The sequence below is a fragment of the Typopeltis vanoorti genome, chromosome 20 (genome assembly GCF_054136105.1).
Source record: "Typopeltis vanoorti isolate ZY-2024b chromosome 20, IOZ_Tvanoo_1.0, whole genome shotgun sequence".
Lineage (NCBI taxonomy): Eukaryota > Metazoa > Arthropoda > Arachnida > Uropygi > Thelyphonidae > Typopeltis > Typopeltis vanoorti.
In genome coordinates, this window is record NC_143568.1 from 1,593,245 (window position 1) to 1,613,522 (window position 20,278).

General features: G+C 35.5%; 1 protein-coding gene and 1 long non-coding RNA gene across 3 annotated transcripts in view; one reads left to right on the top strand and one right to left on the bottom strand.

Moving 5' to 3' along the window:
• Nucleotides 1-19,798, bottom strand: part of LOC150095191 (uncharacterized) — a 39,798-nt gene extending 20,000 nt beyond the window's left edge. For both annotated transcript variants that reach the window (XR_016550077.1, XR_016550078.1), the window contains exon 1: nt 18,408-19,798. This is a non-coding gene — a long non-coding RNA (uncharacterized LOC150095191). The remainder of the gene's footprint in view (nt 1-18,407) is intronic.
• The window catches only part of LOC150095190 (uncharacterized), a 353,683-nt gene that overhangs the window by 177,045 nt on the left and 156,360 nt on the right, over nt 1-20,278 (top strand). The gene's annotated exons all lie outside the window — the stretch shown is intronic.

Genomic DNA, 20,278 nt, shown 5'->3' on the forward strand with positions numbered 1-20,278 from the left:
GAGCGCTTTCTTGGAGGTGGGGAAGAGATGAAAAAGGGGTTTGAAAATAAAAATTATTTTTTTGAGGAAGGGGAAGGGTTTATGGGAGAAGGGGTCGGGGAAGGCGGTTAACGGGGTGCAAGCCGTTTCGACCGTCCGTCGTCATCGGAAATTGGGCAAGTGGATGCTATGTCATGTTGGCCTGGTGTTTCTGCCTTTGAAGTGCTTGTGTTATCGCTTATTGGTTTGGAATTGTGACCTAATTTTTATGTTATAAGCTTCCAACATTCAGAGATTATGAAGGGTCAGTGTTCGTTGATTGAATTTTCGTCACATTTTTTAGGTATCGTTTCTGATATTCTAAGCATTGTTTCATTGTCTTGTCTGTCTGTTATTATGGCCTTGTCAATTTGCAGGGTATGTTTCTGTTCAAGGGTGTGAACTGCTATTTTTGTTTTCTCTGTTTCTTTGTATTCTATTTTTATTTTTGTTGTTGCATTTTCTAGTGTTTAAGTGTTCTGGAATAGGGATGTTATAGTCATGGAAGTGTTCTTGTAGTCTTGCCCATAAAGACCTGATAGTAGAACCTGTGTAGGTGACATCGCAGTCTTTTTGGCAAGGAAATTTGTAGGCTATGTTGTGGTGTTCTAATATATCTTTGTGTGTGTGTGAGATTTAGTGGGTTTTAGAAATGTTACCAATTTTTGGTTTGTGGTGAATACCAGCTTATAGTCAGTATCAGTCAATACTGACTGAAAGCCATAAAATGTGACAAACTCAATCAACAAACACTGACCCTACATAATCTCAGAGTGTTGGAAGCTCCATAATATAAAAATTAGCTCATGACTCCAACCAATAGGCAATAACACAAGCACTTCAAAGGCAGAAATACCAAGCCGACATGACATGGCATCCACTTCCCCCATGAGTTCCGATGATGATGATGGATGGCCAAAATGGCTTGCACCCCCATTAACCACCTCTTCTCACCCCTATTCCCATTAATCCTTCCCCTTTCTCAAAAAAAAATTTCTGTTTTCAGACCCCTTTTTTCATCTCTTTCCCCCCCCTCCAAGATGCGCTCTGCCCACACTTAATAATATTATATAAAAAAAACTCAGTTTTTTCAAATTAATTCTCCCACATTGCCTCAGATCTCCCCCCCCCCCACTTTTCCCAACCCCCCCCCCCTTCATTTTAACAGCCTAACAGCAGAAGTATGCACATCGCAGAAAGAAGACATCCAACAACATCCAAAAAAGGTATGTGCGAATTTTCTTCCTCTATTATTCTGCATATATTTGTCTCTATAATACATCTGTAATGCCCTAAGAATTCTTGAGGGCATTACAGATGTATTATAGAGCCAATGATGACATTAAAAAAGGGGCACTCCTAAATGAAAGCAGGCAAAATAGCTGTAAAAATAATATTGGTATTATGGACTTTCCAGTTCTACTTCATCTTGGTATAATCCAGGTCACTTTACATAAATGATTGCTTTATATTCATATGCTGATCAAATATTTCTTTTTTAAAAAAAAATGAATGCAGGATAATGGAAATAAAAACTTATTACATTAAGTTAAGAAAATAAGAATAAAAAAAATAAATAAATAAATAAAAAATTACATACTGGAAAAATAGCAAGCCCAACACCACAGTCCTTAAAGAATAAATCTGGTGGAAGAATAAATTCTTCTTCTCTATGTTTGTCACACAAAAATGAAGAATCATCAAGATCTTTTCAGTAAATCATTTTACACACACACACACACACACACACACACACACACACAACTGTACTTGTATTATATTAATTCCTTATGTAATAGGTTTTTCTGTTTCTCTATTTATTCAATTAAAAATACTGATTTGGGTCCCCTTTTCAAAAAGCTTTATTTTTTAGAAATTTACATTTATGAATCTTTTTACAATAGCCTTTGCCTGTTAGAATTTTAATTCTTTATTTTTTTTTTCATAACTACACTATTGGGCACTTACCATTTGCACAATTAGAGAATGATGTATTTTGGGAAATGAAATTTTGTTAATTAAATTGTACTTACCAGAGATATCATGTATAATAATTTCAATGGTCTTTATTTAGTTTGCTGAATTTATAATTCAGTTTGCTGACTGAAAAATTGAAAAGGTAGAAAATAGAAAAAAATAAAGGTAAAGAGAACATGGATGAGAAATTATGTAAAAGAAGTTCCCATATGGTCAAGTGAAACTATAGAACTTTTAACTGCATTCTATGTTCACTTTTTTTTTTTAATGTAGTATTTGATGTCATCCTTTGTTATCTAATGAGTTGTTTAATGTGTGTTTCAACTATAAGTAGAAGATAGTTCCATTACATAAATGTGACTCCAAGATAGAAGTAGCAAATTAGTGTCTCAGAAGTGGTGGTTAAATATTTGATAAGTTGGTTAAAGGTAAAATTCAGGAATGGGTTGATAGTAATATGTATGATACCTTATGGTGGGCAGCATGGCTTTGTAAAAAGGTGGCCTTGTCTTAGCAATTTATTCACGTTTTATAATAAAGTGACAGCACAACTGGATAAAGGAAATGGCTAAACCATGATAATGCCGGACTTTTCAAAGGCATGTGACAGAATATGCTGCATTGAAAACTTGCATAAGTTGGAGCAAATGAGAGTGGATATGACAGACACCAGAAAGTAGTGATGGTGGAATCTAGGAGAATGAGACTAACTAGTGGAGTGCCTCAAGTCTCTGTACCAGGGCCACTACTTTTTAATTTGTATATTAATCATCATAAAGGAAATTACATTGGTGTCCAAAACCTAAGGATGAACACTATTTCTGAGGATTACAATTACAAATTCAGATGAATCAGCTTGGGGCAATTTGTACAATTCAAGATTTCGAGTAGAAAGCAGTTACACATTCAGATTTTTGAATCACGTGCAGAGGAGTCGTGATAGCACTCAACAGGATAAGAGGCAAAAGGCTGCACTAAGCAAATTGTGTTTGAAGGAAGCTCTTTTCATGAAGGAATAAAGTTGCAAACTTGGATGTTTTGTAATCTTACTTAGTGCAAAGCATAGTATGATGTTGTGAGAGCTGCACTGCAGTTCAGGGTGGCCATATTCCATATTGAAATGCATCTCTGCATAGTTTTCTGTAAGTACTGTATATCAATATCTTGACTACATCCAAGAATGTAACTTTTGCCAAAAACGTATTGCAATTTAATTTGGATGAAATTTCTAATATATTTTTTGTGTAATATAATTTTTTACTATGTTGGCAATAAATTTATGTCCACATTTGGCTGTAATAATGAAATTTTTTCATATACAGGTAAAAATGTAGTTCGTCCTTAGCTTTTGGACACCAGTGTATTTAAGGGGAGAGGATATTCGGATGTTTGTTGATAATGTAAAACTGGGAGATAGTTGATAAAAGTAATGTAGATATACAGCAGGATGATTTCAATAAATTGGCAGTGGACAAAGGGTAATGGTTTTTAATTTTGCATAATATAGGGTTATCCATTTTGGGATGAAAATATTACATACTGTAATGACAATGATGGTACTAGATTGCAGGAAATTGATTAGGCCAGGAATTTGATGGTGATGGTGGACAGAGTTGAAGTTCAAAAGCCATATTGCAAAAGTTGGGAATAGCTCAAAGGATTACTTGGATGTTGAAAAACACATGAGCAAGTAAAGATTGGGTGATTATTATCCCTCTTTATAAGGCTGTGATTCAGCTGCATCTTGACTGTTGTGCATAGATTTGATCACCTGGTTTTCTTGAGGATCAGGAGGTGGTGGAGAGGATCCAGAGATGAGTAACCAAGTCTAGCAATAACTCTACTCTCCATAAGGATAGATCAAAGCTGTGTGGATTTCAAAATTTATTTGACAGAAAAGAGGGGACGTAATAGGATCTTACACCTTACTAAATGGTTTCTGTAAGATTGACACAAAAGAAAATTTTCAATACATTACAAACAGAGAGAGAGAGAGAGACAGTTGTGTAAAGTTGTGCAGTTAGCAAGAATGTGTAGACTAGATTTTTTGCTTAGAGAGTAGGGAATGAGCGGGATGGATTGCCAGAGGTAGTCGCAGATGTTCTGACAATCAACAAGTTTAAAAAGAGGCAGATGATAGTTTAAAGATATATACTGTATGAATAATGGTTAGTGTGGATCTCTCGATAAGTCTTCTGGCTCCATGGATATACATATATAATAATAAATAATCCTTCAGAAATTAATTTCACTCTGAAAGTGAGAGAGATAATTTTTTTTTTTCCCTGATCTTATATTGTGTATTCTGTAAAATGGTCCTATACCTATAATAAATTTAGTTTAATCCTTTATCCAGTGTGAGTAAACAAAGTTTGCACCTGAAAATATTTTCAGGACTGGGGGTAAGGTAGTACATCACCAGGCAACTTGTAGCAAAGGTGGAGATACTGGGATAGGAGTGATGGTATCTTGCTCCACCTTTGCTACGAGTTGCCCGGTGATGTACTACCTTTCCCTAGTCCTGAAAATATTTTCGGGTACAAACTTTGTTTGCTTGGATAAAGGATTAAACTAAATTTATTATAGTCTAACCAAGTGGAAAATAAACTTTCAACATCTTTCTCTAAATCCAGAGTAATTTAATGAAAAGGTGGCACACCCTTTGGCAACTCCTATAGGTAAAGATGACCTCGCTATGGCTTCTGCCTGGTATCTCCACCTCTGGGCCCGGCTCCCACTGAGGAGACCTCAATAAAGGTCGAAACTAGTCTGGATAGTGGCCCTCCCCTTAATGCATAACATTATACTTATCCGCAAGGAGATGTGTTTTGCATTATGGGAGATACTGGGATAGGAGTGATGGTAGCTTGTTCCACCTTTGCTTCGAGTTGCCCGGTGATGTACACCTTACCCCAGTCCTGAAAATATTTTCAGGCACAAACTTTGTTTGCTCATACTTGGATAAAGGATTAAACTAAATTTATTATAAGTTTTAAAATTATACTGTGAGTATACATATCGATACAAAATTAATAATGGAAAAAACTCGCGTACAAAGATTATTTAATAGTATAATTTTCGCCTGTGTGTGTCACAGGCATCTTCAATACATATTAAGCTCAAATTAAACAATAATTGACAATTCCAAAAAGTGCCACCTAAGTAACTGGTGTACGATAACTAGTTATCTTAGGCGGCACTTTTTGGAATTGTCAGTTATTGTTTAATTTGAGCTTAATATGTACTGAAGATGCCTATGACACACAGGTGAAAATTATACTATTAAATAATCTTTGTACGTGAGTTTTTTCCGTTATTAATTTTGTATCGATAAATTTATTATAGTCTACCCAAGTGGAAAATAAACTTTCAGCATGGAAAATAAACTTTCCTATACCTATCATTTGTATTTAATAAAAATTAAAAGTTATATGTTTAGAAAATTAGAAATTGTTTACTAATTGTAATTTAATAGCAAATATGACTCTGTTAGATCACCTTAGAAAGAGAAAGAAAATGCCATATCAAATTGCATCTGTTGTACAGATGTATTTGTGTACAGTAAATATTTACATTTTTTATAGCTTTAACTGTATTCTTTTGGAATTCACAATATGCTGAATTTTGAAGTTTGCATCATTATGGGTATGAATCTGAAACATTCTAACCAACCACTAAAAAGCAAAATATGTATAAATATAGTTAACTTACTCTCCATGACTGACTCTTAACAGTAAAGTTGGATATAGAGAAAAGACGGAGTTAACAATCCTATATACCCTTTGCGCATACAATCAGGAATGTGATGATTATTAATGCTGGTTGTGGCATCGCCTGATAAAAACAAACAAAAAAAAAAAAAGAGAAAAAAAATGCCCATATTTTGGGAAGGAATCAGGACAAACAGTAAAAATTATTCTGTTACAACACCATTAATGGAAGTGATGATGAGAAGTATCAGTGAAAAAAAAAAAAAAAAAAGTGGTAAAGTTAGCACAAGAATACAGAAAATACCATGTTTACCTAATTAACACATTAACTGCCATGTGAATTGTATTTAATTCATGCTAGTTTTGAGCCCGGGCCTCGTGAAGCACACTGTTGTGACCTATTCTTCTTATTCTATTCTATTAACTTTCTTATACTTTATATCCTACCGGCTGCGCCATTTATGTTGTGTCCCATTTTACGATTTTTATTCTATCTAGTAATTTCCTCTTATCTATGTTCTTCTATTATCTACGCACGAGATATCACCAAAAATTTTACTAATACTTGTTATTTCTCCCCTTAGTACCCCTAATATTTGTATTTATACTGTGCCTTTTGGGATATTTAGTTTAAGATATTATATTCAAAAACAAGGAGAAAGAACTCAAATATGTCTGAAAGTGTAACTATGTTGCAGTCGTGACACTTTATCTCGTTTCTTAACATTAATTTCCTGCGTGATTAGATTCGTAATTTTTCAAGTGGTGCATTGGACAGCAATTTCAGACAGCTCTTTTATCATTGAACAAAGGTTTATTAAATTACTTAACATGGTACAAATCAATTTTTTGTGATTACTCAATTTAATGCTAAACTAAATACTTACAAACTAACATCAGCTTATTACATGTAATTAGGCTATGATCCTATAATGAGTATTACGATCATGCCGCCATAACAATTCAACACATAAATTCACTTGACATGGACAAATAAGATTAATTCACACAATTCAACTATTCAAACTTAAGTAGACTAACTAAACCATTTTCTGCACTAACACAAAACTATGACATTTTAACTTTCCAATACATTATAATAGACATGTAAAATTCTCAGGTCACTTAATTATTCACCTAACATTAACACTAGCCAGCTTACTTTTAATATATTCTGTCAAATACTAAAGTCCTAGTATAAATTTTCCTTGGTCACTTTAACAGTTCCGTATTAGAACAATGATACTTATCAGACACATTTTTAGTTAACATTAGAGATATTTCACAGTACCTTTCTTTTTTGGGTTCTTCATATGGACCTTTACCTTCTTCTGATTGAACTATCTGGATATAACCTCACCGATAATCTGCTTCTTCTACATTCCTTCTGAGATTGAACTAGACTTACGCTGGCTTAACTTTTCGTAACTCCGAACACACTTTGAATCATCTATATATCGGCTGTGCAACTCGCCACGTGGACATCGATTTCTTTACCTCCTTCCATTTTTCGTAGTTGTCACTGAAGTTGGAACACAAAGAATATGCTTTCTTTTCCTCGACTATATGGCATTCTTCGCTTCTCACATAGGAAATACAGAACCAAATTCCGCTCACTTTCGTTTCCGTGTTGTGCATGGAGATATAACCCCTAATTCGCCACTCAGGAAAACACCGTGAAATTCCTACGAAAGAGATCGTGAAGGGCTCTCCTGGAACAGAATCCAAACCAAAACCAAAAAAGCGTCGTTGGGGGGGGGGGTTCCAACCCTTTTATACCTGTTCTCCTAACGGCACTTTTTCTAATTTCTTTTCTCCGCCCCCTACTTGTTTTTACTTCACCGACCAATTACGGTGGCGTTTTTCTGCCAAATGTCATTTGATCGGCAAGCCCGTAACGATGTCTCAATCCAGGAATTGACCATAAGCGATTTTCTGTTGTTTTTCTTTGCTAGCCTCTAACTTAATCCCCCTTCAAAATTTCTCTATGAAAGCACTTAATAACTTAATCTCTAGCCTTTCACATACTATTTATGACTAATCCTTTTCTGTCTTATTTAACTTTTCTCATTTAAATCAAATTACGATATTAATATATTCTTTCTTTTGTTAGTTAGTTTAACAAAACTTTTATATTTTATATATATTTTATTGGATGCAAGAATCTTTCCTTTTCTTTTAATTAATTCAACTATTATCTTTTATGCAGGGTTTTTTATTTATATTCTTCATGTTACACCATGATAGCTGAGAATTCTATATTCTCAAGATATCAGGTGTAACAACATATAACTCACACATCTCTTTACCTTGGGAGCCACGTGGTGCGCAGGCAACTCACACTGCCATGCTGTAACATACATGTTATGTAATGGGGGGGCCCACTGGCAAAACCCTGCAGTTGTTTCATGAAAAATCTTGCTTGTCGATGTTCTTATTGTTACAATTAATATTGACAATTTAATTCTAAAAACGTGGATCAAATGAATAGAAGTCAATGAATGTAGTTTTTCTATTTATTTTTGCCTTTCTATTTAAGCCTGACAAGTCAAGAAAAACACTTTACCCTTATGAACTATTTTTCAAGTTTTCACATTACTTTTTACATTACTAATTTTCAAGTTTTTATATTACTTTTTTTATTGATGTATGTTTTAAGAAAAAGCATTCTGCACAAAAGTGCACATTACATTTGCTGCATTTCCATGCTGTCTATTTACATCTTTTCATGGCATATCCATGTACTTTCAGCTTGTGTTTTTTCACAGCACACAGTACATCTTTTTCTGGCAGAGCCCATGTTCATGAGAGAACAAGTCAGGACCACAAGTACCACCCAAGGCACACTCCAGACACAACTAAATACTTGTGGAATGACAAAAGACTTAATTCTCAGAAACAAATTCAATAAGTATGTCGTGAGTCACATAAAACTCATGTGTCGTGCAGTGTAAAAATTGATTCTAGTGCTGCGTGAGTTATATGCAACTCACACACAGAAAACAATAAAAAATAAGTTACATACAAATTTTTACAAATTGTTCATTAAATTAAAAAGGATCGTTCTGTTTTTGAAGTTTTTATTCTATTTTCGTAATAAAACGCTGTGGCCTCAAGGGAAAAAAAAAATTTTCTAGTCTGGCAGTCAATGTGTTAAATTTACTGAGAAAAGAAAGACCAAAATGGAGTTTTTTTTTTTTTTTTTTTTTTTTTTTATGCGATTCCCATTCATAAATGGTTGTAAACCTGCCATATATAAGTACCACAGATAGGCTAAGGTTAAATAATTTGGTTCCCTTTCCCTAGAGCTCAAACATGTAAAATAAAATAAACACTTCTCCAATAAACAGGGTGGTGGTCCCACATGAAGTAAGAAAACTATTTGCTCCTTATTAAAGGCATTTACAAACTTCCATGTTCGTGGTGGGATTCAAATCTAGTCTGTTGGCTAGAGAGCAAATTTGCTCTCTAACCAACTCTCCTAAACATGGACTTCCTTGCTTGGGAAGCATTCTCAGAACTGAGTTTACCTCCCGCTCAGAAAGTCTTTGTTTTATATTCCAAAAACTGAATATTTGGATTCTTCCCCCCCCCCCTAATTGAGTAATGGTTTCAAATACTGTACAATGCATAAACTCACACTGCATTGTACAGTGTGGGTTTATGCATTTCCATAAAACGGAACAAAATTGAGTGGAACTTATTTCAGAATTCTTTGAGACATCATAAGAAAAGACATGACATATTTAAAATGAATCCTAGATTTACAGAAATGTTCTGAAAAAAAAAAAGAAAATGGGATTGGTGCTCAGTGATGCTAAATAGCTGGTCGATCACTGCACTGAACGAAATTGTTCATTACTAAATCATGGTTCATTATAAAGATATGTGTAAGTTCATGTAGGAATACACATACACAAAAGAAACAAGCCTTTCAATCACATTTCTGTTGATAACAGTACCTTCAGGTTCGTCCAGGATCATCATCATTTACATACAATGCCATCTACTGCCTACCACCACTAGTATTTTTTGTCTATATATTGCATGTGTTCTCAAGGCTGATATGCTGGTATGCAGGATTAATTTGGAGGATGAAAAATATTGGCAACCTGATCTAAGGACTAATATGAGAAAATGACTCAGATGGGCTGTAAAAATATCACAGATTGCTGAAATAGGAAGTGAAATCTTCAGTGGGAATGCACTTAACCTGAAGACTGCACATAAGCACACTTTCATCTGCCTTATAATAACCACTTAGCATATTCCCTGCATTGTTTGGAACCATAATTCAGTTAGTTGTTCTTTTTTTTATGAAGCAAAGTTTAAATTTAGAAGTTTGACTGCTATTGAATACATTTTTTATGCATTTCTTTACTTACTCTCTCCAATTTCATAGTGCTCATTTCATTCGAATATACTTTTTTTATTTAACATTACCTACAACAGGTAATCTCAGTTTGTTATATGAAAGAAAAATTCAGGTATTTTTTTTTTTTTTTTAGAATTAGCAACATTTATATCTTTTATTCATTAAAAAATTAACAAAGAATAAAATAAAATAAAATAAAAAATTAATAAAACTTCCCCTTCTTGGGGAATTGGTGGAAATGGATCTCACAATTATTTATATTATTATCATGGCATCTCCATGAAGTTAAGAGATTCATTGTGAGAGGTTTGCTGTACATGCCACATCTAAAAATCATTTTCTATATGTAGCAACCACCTAATGCTTCCAAGGCATGCAATACTTAGTGCAAAAAGGGTCTATATCTCACTTCTGCATAGCATCCGTGGATAACCCTTTGTACCTCGGGGGGGGGGGGGGGTGGACTTCCTATCATCCCTTTGGCAAGTGCCTTTGAACAACTTATATGTGTTTGTATATTTAGCGAACATTTATTCAAGTGAAATACATGTTGCTTTAATTATTTATATAATATATTTTTGTAATGTATATACAGTAAAACCTCATTTTATGAACCTTACCTTTACTGAAGGATATGAGGAGGAGGGAGGGAGGGAGGAAATTATTGTTTTGAAGGTGAGTCACCCTCCATAAATATGTCAGGTAACTGTCCCTCAGATGTTACTGCTCTTTTCTTTTTGTGGATGGATGGTGATTCTTTAGCTTTGATTACAAACTTATCTAGAGTTGTCTGGGTTTGTATTGTTCTTAAAATTTTTCTAAAATGTGCAATGATATTGTCATTAAATGTGTTAACACTGTTATTAATCATAGATACATCAGGGTGCCATTTTTCTATAGTGGTTTCAACAGTGGAAATGATTCCCTTACTGGGTCCCTCTTCCTCCTCTGAAACAAGTTCTTTAACAACTTCCTCATACTGCTACTTTTGCAGTTCTTTCAGCTCCTCGGTAGTAAGCTCTCTTTGATATTCCACCAACTCCTCTACATCAGCATTGTTCACTTCTAATCCCATGGATCTGCCCAGACACACAATTTCATCAACTGCAGATTCTGCTGGTTCTGCAGGAAAACCTTCAAAATCCGTGCCTGTCACACAATCAGGTCACAATTTTTTCCAGGGTGAGTTCATAGTTTTCAAAGAAACTTCTCCTCATACAATGCAAGATGTTAAAGTGTTTTTTTCCAAAACTCCCTGAGGGTTAATTGTGTGTCAGATGTCACTTCAATGCACCTTTGAAGCAAAGTCTTTGTATAAAGACTTTGTTTCAAAGTCTTTGTATAAAGTTTTTTGAAATTGGAAATGACCTGCTGATCCATGGGTTGGATAAGAGGAGTGGTATTAGGAGGTAGAAATTTGACTTTTATAAAGTTGTGCTTACCCAAATCATCCTTCTAGCCTTGGGGGGGGGGGAGCAGGAGTATTGTCCAGGACAACAAGTGCTTTCGAAGGTAGAGTGTTCTTTTCAAGGTAGTTTTTTACACCGGAGGCAAACATTTGTGGATCCACTCTATAAAAAACTGCCTTGTTTACCCAAGACTAAATGATAGATCTCCACATCACATCTAGTTTACTTTTTATTGCATTGTTTGATTTAAACACTGGGATTTTCTGAGTGAAGTACTAACAAAGGTTTAATTTTATAGTCATTACTAGCATTACCACACAAGAAAGTTAACCATTCTTTCATCGATTTGTGTCCTGGCTGTGCTTTCTCTTCTTGTGTGATATAAGTTCACTTAGGCATCTTTTTCCAGAAAAGTCCTGTCTCATCACAATTAAACACTTTGCCAAGAAATAAATCATTCTGTCCCTACATAAGTTTTAAATTCATCCACAAATTGATTAGCAGCTGCTTTGTTAGCACTGGCAGCCTCTCCATGCCTCACTATATTATGAATCCCAGTTCTCTTTTTAAAACGTTCAACCCATCCCCTACTACGTATGAAATTGTCAGCACTAGATCATGGAGTTGAATGCTTAAGGTTACTATGTAGTTGCTTTGCTTTTTCACAAATTATTGCCTCTGAAATACTGTCACCTGCCATTTGTTTATTGTTAATCCAGACTAACAAAAGTTTCTCCATTTCCTCAACAGCCTGAGATCTTTTAGGATACAAAGTTTTCACTCCTTTCACCACATCATCTTTTTTAATCACATCTCTATTTTTAATAATAGTACAGATTGTTGATTTTGCCATGTTATAATTGCGGAACAACTTCCTCAAGCAGCATGTGACAGAATGAACTCAAGGACAAAGAGTGTTAGATTTGATTATAGTGTCAGAGGGCATTTTAGTAAAAGACAGTTATTCTGCATTTGGTTGGTGACAGTGATCATGCAGTACTCACTTGGGAAGTGATAAGTTTACAAATGTTCCATTCAGAAAAGGTTACATGCTGAACTGAAAAGCAGGAAATTATGACCTACTGAGGAGTATACTGAGTACAGTGGAATGGGATGGTTGTGGATGGGAAGAATATCGACAGTGCATGGGAAGCATTTAAACAATACGTAAATGATGTGATATCAGAATGTGTCCCAAGAGTTCGAAGAATAAATAGGGTGAGACTCAAATGGATGTGTAATCTTATTAAGCAAGAGATTCGTAAGAAAAGGATGATATGGAAGGAATACTGTGTGCATAAGGATGATGTGAATTATTTGAATTATAAGCAGCAGGTTAAAATAGTCACAAGTTTTGTACGGAAAGTTAAGTCTTAGTATGAAAAGAAACTGGCTCTACATTTCTACAAATAAAAGAAATAATGAATATGAAAGAATAACTCTTCTAAATGCAGATGGCGAGAGATTACAGATGCAGAAGAGTTTGTTCAATTAATGAGTTCCCATTTTGTTAAAAGCTATCAAAGTGGTGTACACGACATTGAGCTCACTGCAACCTCCTCACTGGATGAAGAAACTCAGTTATATATGAAAACGAGGTATTAGAGCTGTTTCACAAACTGAATAAGAATTCAGCAATAGGGACTGATGAAATATCAGCACATGTGATAAAAGAGTGTTCAGCTGAACTGGCCATTCCTTTGACCAGGATGTTTAATATGAATCTCGGAACAGCGAAGACTCTGCAGGAATGGAAGAAATGCATGGTAATTCCATTGCACAAGGGTGGTGCAAAGACCGATGTATCCAACTATCGACCAATTAGTATCTTAAGAGTGGTGGTGAAGATTTTGGAAAAATTGGTTAGGGCTTGCAATCAGAAGTGGATTGACAGTGAATCTCTACTTTGCAATGAGCAACATGGATTTACTAAGGGAAGGTCAGGTTTTAACAACTTGTTCACATTCTATAACAATTTTACAATTGAACTAGACAAGGGGAATGGATACAATGGATAGTTTTGGATTTTGCTAAAGCTTTTGACAGAATACAGCATATAGACTTTTGCATAAATTGGAGAATATGGGTTTGTATTATAGAGTATTAGCATGGATAAGAGGATGGCTGACTGACAGATATCAAAAAGTGGTATATGGGTGATGTGAGTCTGCAAGATTTAAGGTAACCAAGGATCAGTGCTTAGTCCACTGTCATTCAATCTATACATTAATGATATTGGGAGGGATTTGACAGTCGACCAACAGCTATTTGCTGATGATGCAGAGATTGGTAGGGTAACCAGGAATGCTGCTGATATGAAGTACTTGCAGAATGATTTGAATAGGCTGGAATTGTGGGCATGGGAAAATGGATGTCAGTAAATGTAAAGTCACTTCAGCATGATTAGATATCCAATGTCATATTATATTGGTGGGATTATGCTTGGTGTGTTAGTAGATAGGACGTTGAAGTTCAGGGGCCTTGTAGCAAAGATTGCAAATACAACTCTAAAGATAATTGCAATGCTGAAATGAACATTCACATGTAAAGATAAGGATGTCATTTTGCCTCATTATAAGGCATTGATAAGACTTTGCTTGGACTATTGTGTGCAGGTCTGGTCTCCTGGTTTCCATTGTGATTCTGATATATTGAAGAGACTGTTAAAAATGATATCAGGATTGTGGAATACTGATTATGAAGACAAAATGAGAATTTGTAGATTGCAGACATTACGAACAGGAGAAAGCAGGGCGATATGATTGAGACTTACAAACTTCTGAAAGGGCATATAGGATGTCAATTGATGGAACTTTTAAATTTATGGAGGGTGGGGAAAGGACAAGATGGCATCCTTGGAAGCTGAGAATGAATGCAGCTAAGAAGAGGGGTGAGGGCTAGATTTTTCTCTCATAGGATGGTGTGTGATTGTAATGGATTGACATTGGATGTTGTCAGTGCAAGCAGTGTGAATGAATTAGAATAAGTATGATAACTGGTGTGTGTAGTATATTGAACTCCTGGGTGAGTCCCTGACTTCCTGGAGTCTCTCTTAATACTAATAATCTTTAGAAAGTTCAGAAATAAGAGTTCCATTTTTCCATTTAGCTATAAGTTCTTTCTTGAGTTCAATAGTTGGTCTGGTTCTCCCTTTTTCTGTTTATTTTCATCACTGCACATTTTGGAACCATATTAACTAATTCTTAAATAAACACCACAACATAAAAATGAAAAAAATGCATTTTGAATTAGAGAGTAAATATATCAAAAGTACGATATACACTAAAGAGTGGATTCGTAGCACTTGAATAGAACCAAACTCACTGACGCGAACCGATCAACAACTGCAGAGCTAATGTTGTCTCATGTGAGTGTCGGTGCATTTGTAAAACGAACAATGTCCACCAATCGGTAAATTATTTTTCAATGGAAAATGTCGTAAAACAATTTGTTCGTAACTAGATGCATTTGTATAAGGAGGTTTTACTGTATACTGTATTGGATTATGAAATATTGATAATATGAAAGTAGCCAAGAATTGATGTAATTTGGAGCATATGACTTAGTACTTACTGTTATTGACATTGCAGCAAAACAATCAGTGCATGAAGGATTTTAAAGAAAAGAGAATAGTGCAAGAAAAAACCAATTTTCTTGCACTGTTCTCAATATTATTCACAACAAAAAGTGTGAATAATATGTTTTGGTGAAGTTATAAGAAGTTACCTACCTCTGACCAAAGGTACATGTTGACAGCAAATTCAGGAAACATAGGAGTTGAAGAATGCAGTATATGTGGATTAGCAACAGGGAAACTCTAGAAAAAGCTAGGAGAAGATACCATAAAGAGGCAAAGAGAGGGGTGGTGGAAATTACAAAGTTCTTGATGGAAACTTTCAGTAAAATGAAGGAATATAATAGAAGTTTTATTATGGATGTGCACTGACATATGATCTGTTAATGGTGACTGATATGCTGACATTTTCAAAGTACTTCTTAATGGAATTTTTTTAATTGAGGAAGCTAAGTAACTGTTAATAATGCATCTCATTAGTAATTATTATTATTATTATTACGGGTATCTTCATGGAGTCAGTAGACTCATCGCGGGAGACCCAAACTAGCAAAACAATATCTGTCGTATCTCTTCTTGAATTCATTTACAGACGAAGAGCTCACAACTAAGTCAGGCAATGAATTCCACTCATTCACCACCCTCCAGGCAAAAAACCTTGTTCTGACACTTTTGTTAACCACACTCTTCTTTAATTTCCAGAGATGACCTCTTGTTCTTCCATCACTATCACACAGCTGAAACATTTCCCCTGCATCAATCCTATAAAAACCTTTTAGTAATTTGAATGTTTCTATCATATCCCCTCTTCTTCGCCTATCAACCAATCTCTGCAATCCACAAGCTCTCAATCTATCAATGTAGGGAGCATTTTTTATATCACTCACCAACTTGGTCACTCTTCTCTGAACCCTCTCCACAGCCTCCTCATCTCCAAGGAATCCAGGTGACCAGACCTGAGTACAGTAATCCAAATGTGGAAGTATCAATGCTTTATAAAGGGAAATAATAACCTCTTTATCTGTGGATGTCAGTGTGTTCCTCAACAACCAAGTAATCCTATGTGCAATCTTGGACACCTTAGCAATGTGTCCTCTGAACTTCATCTCCCTATCTACCAATACCCCTAAGTCCCTAGCCTCATCAATCTCTTGGAGTACCTTTCCATCGATGTAGTACACAGCTGGTAATCTTTTAATCCCAAAATGTATGACTTTACACTTTCCACACTGAACTGGCATCCATTTTCTTTTGCCCATTTTACCAGCTTATTTAAATCCTCCTGCAAACTTTCAACATCAGCTTGATTTTTTATTGCACTACACAACTTTGTATCATCAGCAAACAACTGAATATCTCCCTTTAAGCCGTTTCCTATATCATTTATATACAAATTAAACAACATTGGCCCAAGCACAGAGCCCTGAGGCACACCACTGGTCACCTGCCTCATTCTGGACTCGGCTCCTCCATACACCACCTTATGGTATCTCTCCCTGAGCCATTCTCCTATCCATATCACCAATTTAATATCCATTCCCATCTGCTCCAATTTGCGTAACAGTGTTCTATGGGGTATCCTGTCAAAAGCCTTAGCAAAATCCAGAAGTACCACTGTGTAGCCAGTTCCTTTGTCCAACTCAGATGTTATTCTATTATGAATAGTTAATAGATTGCTAAGGCAGGATCTACCTTTAACAAAACGATGTTGGCCTCTATAGAGTATCATATCCTGATCCACCCATTCTTGAATTTTGTCTTTAACCAACTTTTCCAATACTTTTACCACTACTCCTGAGATGGTGATTGGTCTGTAATTCAATACCGCAGTTTTAGAGCCACCCTTATGCAAAGGAACCACTTTGCCTAACTTCCACTCCCTAGGGACCATACCAGAGTTCAAACTTAAATTAAATATCCAGGTAAGAGGGGTTAACAATTCATTTGCACATTCACGCAACACCCGAGCTGATATTCCATCTAAGCCTACCGCAGTGTTTGCATTTAAGTTTTGCAATATATTTAATACCTCTGATTCTTTAGCTTCAATTCTCACATTAGGTATTGCTATAGGTATAGAGATATTCTCACTTGGGTGATAGACTTTTGAAAAGTGATCACTCGGTAACTCGACTATTACATCTGATTTTGTCACCTCAATACCATCAGCACCCACTAAGGTTATCCTTCCAAAGTCATTCTTCCTCTTACTTGCCACATAGCGGAAGAACTCTTTGGGATTACCCTTGATCTCTTTGGCTAAGGTCTTCTCATAATCTGATTTAGCTTTTCTTACTATGCTGGTAATCTTCCTAGCTTGAGCCTTGTACTGCTCATGGGTGTCTTGATCGCCTTTCACCTTGTAAATTCTCCATAACATTTTCTTTTTTTGCAGTTCAAGCTTGATACTACTGCTCATCCATCTAATGCCTGCCTTGTTTGACCTCCTGACCATGGGGACACAATCTGATATTGCTTTCCTCAGATACCCGCTGATTTTATCCCAAGCACTGCTAACATCTTTTCCTTGCAATATGTTCTGCCATGGGATGGCTGCAAGCTCACTCCGAAGCTTGTTATAATTGCCTAACCTGTAGTTCCGTACATACCCCTTCTTAATAGAAAAATCCACAGATTTACCAACCTCCCAAGTCAATACCACATGATCGCTTTCACCAACTGGAGGTAACGAGGACACCTTACTTATGCATATAACCTCTGAACCAATAACCAGGTCCAACACTCTCACACCACGTGTCCCTTCAGTTATGTGCTGTTTCAAGTAATTATCTCGTAGAAGATGTATGAACTCCATTTCCTTTTTGCTACGTGATAATTCCTCCTTCCAATTGATATCACCATAATTAAAATCCCCCATAATAATCACTAAGCCTTCACTCATTGCACTAAGTTGCTGATGCATGAATTCAATATCTCCCCCCGTACTCCCTGGCCTATAGCAGCATCCAACTGTATTTAGAAGAGAAGTTGTAATTGTAATTAGAATTGTAATTAGAATTGTAATTGTAATTGTAAATGTAATTAGAAGAGAAGTTTTTTTTTTATATGTGTGCAACCTTTTATATTACATAAGAACTCTTATCCTTCATATTGTATGGTAGTAGTAAGTGTTTTGTTGTTGAATACTACTGGAAGGTAGGACTACTTTGTCTCTTCGGTTGCAATCTCTTTCTTGTTGAAAAAGAAAAAGATGACTAAATAATAAAGGCAACATTACACTACATAGTTGGAAAGCCTATCTTAAAATCCTCTCTGAACAAATAAAAACACTTATTATATACTCATATAAAGTGTGATATAATATCTTTAATTTTGATACTTACTTATCCATGGCCAGCCCAGTTGGCTGAGTGGTTAGTGTATCCGCTTTCCAGCCAAGAGGCTGTAGGTTTGAATCCTGTCATTGGCATGAATGTTTGCAATTGTCATACTAACTCTGGAAAAGGAGTCTGTGACCCTACCTCTTCTTCTAGCAGCAGGCTTTGCTCCCAAAACACTATAAGTTATGGGAGTAACCATATTATTATTATCTGACCTAGATGGAGTCAGAGACTCATCGTGGGAGGTACACACTATTGCACACAATGCTCATCCAACTATGCTTTAAACTGATTCACTGTGTCTACATTACAGTGCACTCAGGCAATGCATTCCACTCACCAACTACTCTCCATGCAAAGAACCTGCTCCTCGCTCCTCTGCTCACACCTTCCTTATACTGTTTCCAGCAATGGCTTGTTGTTCTATCCCCCCATCCCATTCTATGAAAAATCTCTTCCATGTCCATCTGATAAGAACCCCTGGCTAGCTTGTGTCACAATCATATCCCCTCCCCCCTGTTCCTCCTATTCACAAGGCTTTGCAACTTACATTCTCTCAATCTGTCCTCGTACTCCACATTCCAAAGACCGTTGACCACCATTGTGAATCTTCTCGGGACCCTTTCCAACATATTTTCGTCACCACGAAAACCCAGTGAGAATTATATAATTCTTATAATTATATAAGATATGATTATAATTATATAATCAATTCCAAATACATAGATTTACAGGACCTGTAGAATGTATGTTGTACTGTTGTCAATCTGTAACAGATGTCACAGATTGGATCACTGAATCATCATCATTGTTTCAATGATCATTAAATCCTTCATTTGATGCTATTTACTGGAAGGCAACAAGGAATGCAGTTCTCCAAATAAGATCTCTCCTGTCAGGATATCTTTGGAACTTCAGTAAGTTATTAAAAAAGTGTCACTATTAGTACCTAACTGTGGAAGATTTATTGATGTCACATCAGTTGCAGCCAGACCCAAGAAGATACCAGGTTAAATCAATATGCTATATATTTTCCATATACAAGGAGAAAAAAAAAAGACTTCAGGTGTAAGCATGAAATATCTTCTTGATTAATCTACTCATATTCAGCTATTGACTTGCATCAGTTGCTTTAGTATAAAAGTGTGAAGTGGCATGAAGACACTTTTATGAATATGCTTGGATATTGGATTAAATCAAGAATATAATTTTTTGTGTATAATAAGCATTTCAACCAAGCAGAAAAAACTTTCCAAAATCATCTCTTATCTAGAGTATTTAATAATAAGATGATTATACCTCTTTTTTTATACTTGTATATAGAAATTATGTGATTCTGCATTGATTCAACCTTGGCATCTTTGTGGAATCTAGCTCCCACTGATGAGACCTCAGTAAAAATTGAAACCAGTATGGTTAGTGATCCTTTCCATAATGCAAAAACATTATGGGATACCAAGTTGGTGTGATGTCAACACCCTCTCTATCAGTGGCAGCCCATGAAGTTTTAAGTGTGGGTGCTTCCTATACAAAATAATTTTTAAAAATTTCTTTTTTTCCTAATTAGTGACCAATTTAAATTGGTTACTAATTAGGGAAAAAAGAATTTTTTTAAAATTATTTTGTATAGCCAGCACCCCCCACTTAAAACTTCAATGGCTGCCACTGCTCTCTATACAAGTAGATTAGTCATGAAGATGTCTATTCTTACACTTGGGTACAGGATTAAAACAAGAATATATTTCTTGTCAAGTGTAATATTCAATGTAACCAAGAAGGGAAAACTTTCCACAAACCTTGAATATTGTTGATATTTCCTCTCATAAATAGGCTAACTAACTTATAAGCACTATACTCAACAGACTTGACAGATT